The sequence below is a fragment of the Desmodus rotundus genome, chromosome 1, assembly GCF_022682495.2.
Source record: "Desmodus rotundus isolate HL8 chromosome 1, HLdesRot8A.1, whole genome shotgun sequence".
In the NCBI taxonomy this organism is placed as follows: Eukaryota; Metazoa; Chordata; class Mammalia; order Chiroptera; family Phyllostomidae; genus Desmodus; species Desmodus rotundus.
The window spans coordinates 90,727,361-90,733,566 of record NC_071387.1 but is presented as its reverse complement, the minus strand read 5'-3'; positions in this window follow the sequence as shown (position 1 = coordinate 90,733,566).

The following is a 6,206-nucleotide window of genomic DNA, read 5'->3' as shown; positions in this document are numbered from 1 at the left end:
AATGACTGACTGTACACCTGGGTTCTCCCATGCCTAAAGCTAAATGAATCTGAACGTTTCATTTAAGTGGGTCAAAATATTCTCCCTCATCCCTTTGCCAAAGCCAGAGTGAGTTGGGGTATCTGCCACAAGGGAAAAAAGGCACAAATACAAGAAAAAAACAGGGTACTGGTTCTGAGGTCTTCAGGGGTTGCGAATGAGGGCCTCGGATGATAGTGGGTGAGGTGGGCAAGCATGAATAGGGATGGTATGCCAGGTGTCAGGAGCTTCAAAGAAAGAGGACTGTAAGAAATGACATGGAGCCCTGCCAGGTGGCTTGGTTGGTTACAGCATTGTGCCAATATACCAAGGTTGTGGGTTCGATCTCTAGTTAAGGCACATGCAAAAAGCAACCAGTGAGTATATAAATAAGTGGAACAACAAATGAATGTTTCTCTTTCTCTCAAATAAATAAATAAATGAAATGGAAATGACAGAAAAGGTCAAATGGCAGAAGAACGTCAAGCCCAACTTGAGAAAAACCTGCAGGCAAGGAAGCAACCTCCACCAATAGCAAGCAGGGTTATCAGGACCAGGGGCCTACTCATGGACTTGGCCTGGCCCTAAACTGGGTTGAACCCCGATCCTGACCACAGATTGACCCATGACCCTGACTATGGGCTGGGCCCTCCTCTGGCCATAGATTGACCCTTGATTCAGGCCCCATGCCAAGCCCTGATTCTGTTCTTTTTCTCTCTTTTCAGACTCAGTGCAAAGGCTCTGGAGTAAGCTGGCCTGCTCAGGGCAACCTCAGTGTGAACATAAAAATGTCCAAATGTGTAGAAATTTTTTATAGAAATTGATTTGGGCCAGAGGATATGCTAGGAAGCATGATCTCAATAGACTGAGAAAAATGCTTCCAAGAAAAGACAGTTTGCAGTTTCTTTTACACATTGGGAATTAAGGAGGGAACAGTAAGGACGACCACGTGAAGGTGGGAGAAAGTAAGGTACAGGACAGCTAACAAGGTTACGTGCTCCCTTGAGGGCGGTTAGCCTCCGAGGGGTCTGGAAAGGACGATGACTCTGGCCTTTCACAGGTGCACCTGGTGCACAAGAATGATGGACAGAGCTTGCTTAAGGAAAAGAGAAACCTTTCACTGGAGAAGTTATAGGCCTGGGGCGTGACTACCCACCATGACCTGCCCAGCTAGGAATTTATGATCAGATCACCCTGGGAGGTGACTTCCATAGAACCCCTTTTTGGTCCAAATTAATCCCCCCTATTTCATGAGCTGCATCTATCACTCGTGAGGGCCTGGAGCATTATTCCAATATCTCGAGCCTTTTTCAGAAATCCAGATCCACTGTTCGATATGGAGAACCAGTCAGTGACTTCCCAAATCGTCTTCTCATTCCTGACATCTCTGCCCCAGGGGGACGCAGTGATGGGGAGGCCCTATGGGCTCCTGAGGTTTTCTGTAAACCTGTCAGTTTCCATAAACTATCTACCAAGGATGTGAGGGGTGGGCAGGTACTTGCCTATCCACTCCCTATACCTGCACTAAAATGGGCTCCCCTGTGGTCCAGTTTAGCTATTTCTCAGGTGCCCAGATCCAAGCCAGGAAGTCTGAATCGGCAACAGCAGATCTCAGGACCAGACATTGAGGACCTTTAGGAGTTGCAAAGCTTTAGCTGCCTTTTTCAAATATAAAGCTACAATAGTTTTTTGTTTGTTTTTTTATCAGTAAGTTCTGGCGGACTTTTTTTTTTTTCATGGTTCTTACAGTTCTTTGTAGCCAGAATTTGCCTCAAGGGCAGCAAAGAAGGAAAAGTTGTAGCTGGCAGTGCTGGTCCAGTCTTAGCCCATTCAGTAACCTGTAGGCAGCCTGACTAATGTTTGATAATAAAAAATACCTAATTTTATAAAAACAACAAAAACCTAATGCTAGAAAACTCTACCAATGATCTTTTTTGAGTCAGGTGCTTAGCCAAGCCTTTAGTATCTTCTTTTTCACATTAAAAAACATATTTATTCACTTTTTAAAAAATAATTTATTTATTTATTTTTAGAGAGAGGGGAAAGGAGGGAGAAAGAGAGGGAGAGAAACATGACGTGTGAGAGATACATCGATTGCTTGCCAACTGGGGACCTGACCTGCAACCCAGGCATGTGCCCTGATCAGGAATCAAACCAGCAACCTTTCATTTTGCAGGCTGTCACTCAATCCACTGAGGCACACCAGATAGGGCTTCCTCATCACATTTTATCCTCAAAACCAATCTTATGCAGTAGAAATTGTTATTAGCCCCCCTTTACAGATGAGGAAACAGGCACAGATTGGTTAAGTAACTTGCCCAAAGTCATACAACTGAGAAGTTTTGGGACCTGATTTAAACCAGGTTCCAGAACTAGGTAGTCTGACTTCACAGTTTAAAGATAATTACTGGATAGGCAGGTGCTAGGATGGATAGATGGACAAGTGAGTGGCCACATAAATGGATTAATACATTGATGATGGATGGGTGGGTGAGTGGAGGTAGTGAAGGAGGTAGAAATTTATCCTGGGGCTGATGGGAAGCTGGCGATGGACTGGCTATAGTAGGTGGGCTTGGATAGCCAGCCTCGTTGTTTCTCCAAAACTCCCTCTGCTTTTCTTCCCTTTCTCATGTTCTTACTTGAATCACTGTCACATTCCTGGGTTGGGGGATCCTCTGAGCTTGACTGAGTTCCCTCATCTATGAAAGATAACCCAACAGCTTTATCAAAAGGCTCTCTTGGTGGAATAATGGCTGTTTTTTACTTTCTCTGTGCTTTCTGAAATTTTCCATAGCAGGTTTCTATGGTTTGTGCTGAACCATAGTGACCCTGTGGCAATCACTCCTTATTGCCCTCTCTTTCAACGTAGATTTTTGCAGGCAAGACTGCAGAAATATCACAGAATGCAGGCCTAGCCAAGCATACTGTTTCATACCCTTCGTGACTGCAGTGAGTTCAAGAAAAGACCCATGGCCCAAGTATGTCCTATGCAAGCCTGTTGGATCATTTTGGTTTTTAGAACAGCTGTGAGAGAGAAGCTTGCTTCCTTTTGAGGTGAGAAGAAATGGGACACATGTCTGGAGCTCACAATGGGAGTTAGGTTTTTGGCATTTTCAGACAAGATTCCTAACACAATATCTATTACTTTTGTATAGAAATAAATGTACATATTTTTTTAGCTTAAAAGATTCCTAGATTTATTTTTTGACATTATGATTATTTGTTTATTTATTTTAAAAAATTTATTTATTTATTTTTATTCAGTGACAATTGTCTGCATTTTCTCCCTATCCTTCCACCCCACCACAGCCAGTCCCACCTCCCTCCCCCACCTCTACCCTCCCCCTTGATTTTGTCCTTGTGTCCTTTATAGTAACTCCTGTAGACCCCTCTCCCCACTATCCCCTCCCCACTCCCCTGTGGCATTGAAATTAAGAATATTTTTAATAATGTCATTTAAAAAGACAAAAAGCAACTGCCAGATTCCTGAGTCCATGCAGTTAGTCACATCATAGAATTTGTCAGACACTTGCAGGTCTAGCCAGAGATATGTACAGACGTGGCTGGGAAGTTTCCTCCAGGAGGGTTCCTGGGGGAGGGGGAAAGAGGGGTTTAACAATCAGCTCTGTTTCACCTCCTCCTTCTGCTCCAGCTTCCAACTGGGCACAATGAGACGCCTTCAGTGTGCAGCCTGTAATTAAAGCTCGAGAGTCAGGAATCCGGCTGATCCAGGTCCTTCTCCACCCTGGACTGGTCCTGCCTCAGGAGAGAAGCGGTTGGAACTGTTCCTCAGTTGGCTGGTTGAGTAGTGATGGCTGTGTGGGCCAGACCCAGGGCCCCCATCCTGGGGGATGTCTTGCTGGCCATGTCTGGGGGGCCTCAGTGAAGGGAGGAGGGGACAGAGCTAGAGAGATATTTGCCTCTCAGGGGCATTTTCTGGACCACCTCATTGCTTTTAGGATGCTATTAACATCCACTCCACCCTTATCTTACCGACTACTCGTCACTTTCTTTTCTGAGTTTTAAATTGTGCAAAACCATGCTCTTTAGAGGAGTGCATAAAAACATATGTATGGTTTAAAAAGACAGGAAGGCAAACCCCCATATTTGTGCCCCCACTTAAGATGAAAACTAAACCATAGCCAGCCAGTTCTTCACCAGCCCAGACATGTGCCTCTGAGCACCTGCCTTCCCCCCACAGGGGTTTCCTGGCCTCCACCATCAGTGCAGCTTGCTTGTTTTTTTAGTTTTATTTCTCATTTTTCTTTAGGTCAACTCACTCTTTTTATTCAAACAAATTTATTTATTTTTTTGAGTTTTTTATTGTGGCAGAATTTATATAACATAAAGTTAGCCATTTTAAAGTGTCCAGTTTAGTGGCATTTAGTATGTTCACCTCTATCTAGTGCCAACACATCTGCATTATCACCACAGGACACCTCTTACCCATTAAGCAGTTACTCCCCCTTCTTCCTAACCCCTAGTAACTACTAATCTACTTTTTGTGTTTATGGATTTACTTATTGGGAGTTTTCATAGCAATGAAATCATTCAATATGTGGCTTCTATCATGTAGCATAGTGGTTTTAAGTAGTGATGGGAGGGTCAGAGCTGGGGGACAGGGAGACCCCTGAGAAGGAGGGGAGCCCTGTGGGTGCTGCTTCATTTTTGTCCAGGCTCCTTCTCATGCTCCAGCTGCTACTTAAGCACAGAGTATTATCCCAGGGTCTCCATCCTGTCTCCTCCTCTTTGACCTGCTTGTCCTCCACAGTGACCTCATCCACCCCCTCACCCCCCACCATGGCTCCTGAATGGCTCTGTCCAGCCCAGAGCTCCCTCCTGAGTTTCAAGCCAGGAGAGGTTAGCACATTTATCAGTTATTTCCCCTTGGGGTGTGGGCTCGCAGGGGACATGTTGAGTTTGAGGTGTCTCTTATCAGGGACATGTTGTATGGGCTGTGGGGACACTTGGCTCTGGGACTCAGGGGCCTGGTAAAGGGGTCAGAGGACCAGCAAGGATGGAGGCTTAGAGAGTTTGAGAACAAGGATGTGTCAAGAACAAACATAACTATGACCTAGAAAGGGAACTGTCGTCCATCGGAGTCAGTAACACCTGACCATGGTGGCTGCTTATCCAAGGCATCTGGGAATGAAGAGGTTTTCCCCACCTCCACCTCTGTCCTGGCACAAGAGGGCCTTTTGCCTGGGCAAGATGGACATGAAGCCAAAGAGGACAGGAGGGGACTTCTTTGGGGGCAGGTGGACTTGGCCTCTCAGGAAAACTCCCATCCGTTCTGCACGGTGGTTAAGCACACAAGTGGTGAGGCCAAGAGGGGAACTCTCTGGTCCTCAGTTTCCTTATTTGCAAGAATACCTGCACCATGACAATTCCATGAGCTGATGTGTGTGAAGTGCTTGGCAGAATCCCTGGCAACAGTAAATGCTCAATAAATATTAGCCATTATCATGATTGTTATTATTTTTATTAGCTCCATAAACTTTTCCTAAATGCTATCACTGTACTCAGTCCTGCCAAAGAGATAAGACACAAGAGATAAGACACAATTCCTGCTCTCAAAGAGTCCACCATTTAGGATGAGACATTTAGGGATGAAAAATTTGTTTCGGGGCATGAAAGTTCCCTAATGGAGGGGGCACCAACTTCTTGGGGCCCATGAAAGTATGAGTAGACTTTACAGAGGTAGTGACATTTGTACCTGGCCTGGAAGCATGAGTGAAGGAGGAGAGAGGGCACCATTTGGCACTGCAGGGGTATAAGCCCTGAGGTCAGGTACCAGGCAGGAAGGAGATGGCTGAAGCCATGGGATCTGTATGCACATGTCCTGGGGGGAAAATGGGTAGTCGTTGGCTCCAGATGCTCATGGCTTCACCTTGGACAAAGTCAGCAGCAACCCATCCTTGCTGGAAACATTCCTACTTGTGACATGCTGATGCCAGGGATCTGTCATGGGGCAGGAGGAGGAAGCTCCCTCTGGGCAATGTCCAGGCAGGCATCCACTGCAAGTTCCCTGTCTGCACTGGCTGCAGCCACCCCAGCCTGGCATGGATGGCAGCCAGGACAGTGCCCTATGTAACCTGAAGCTTGCCTGCATCAGGCCTGGCTTCTGAGCCTGCTCCTCCTGGAGCTCAGATAGGCTGGGGTCATGGTGACCTCTTCCCTGCTAGCTG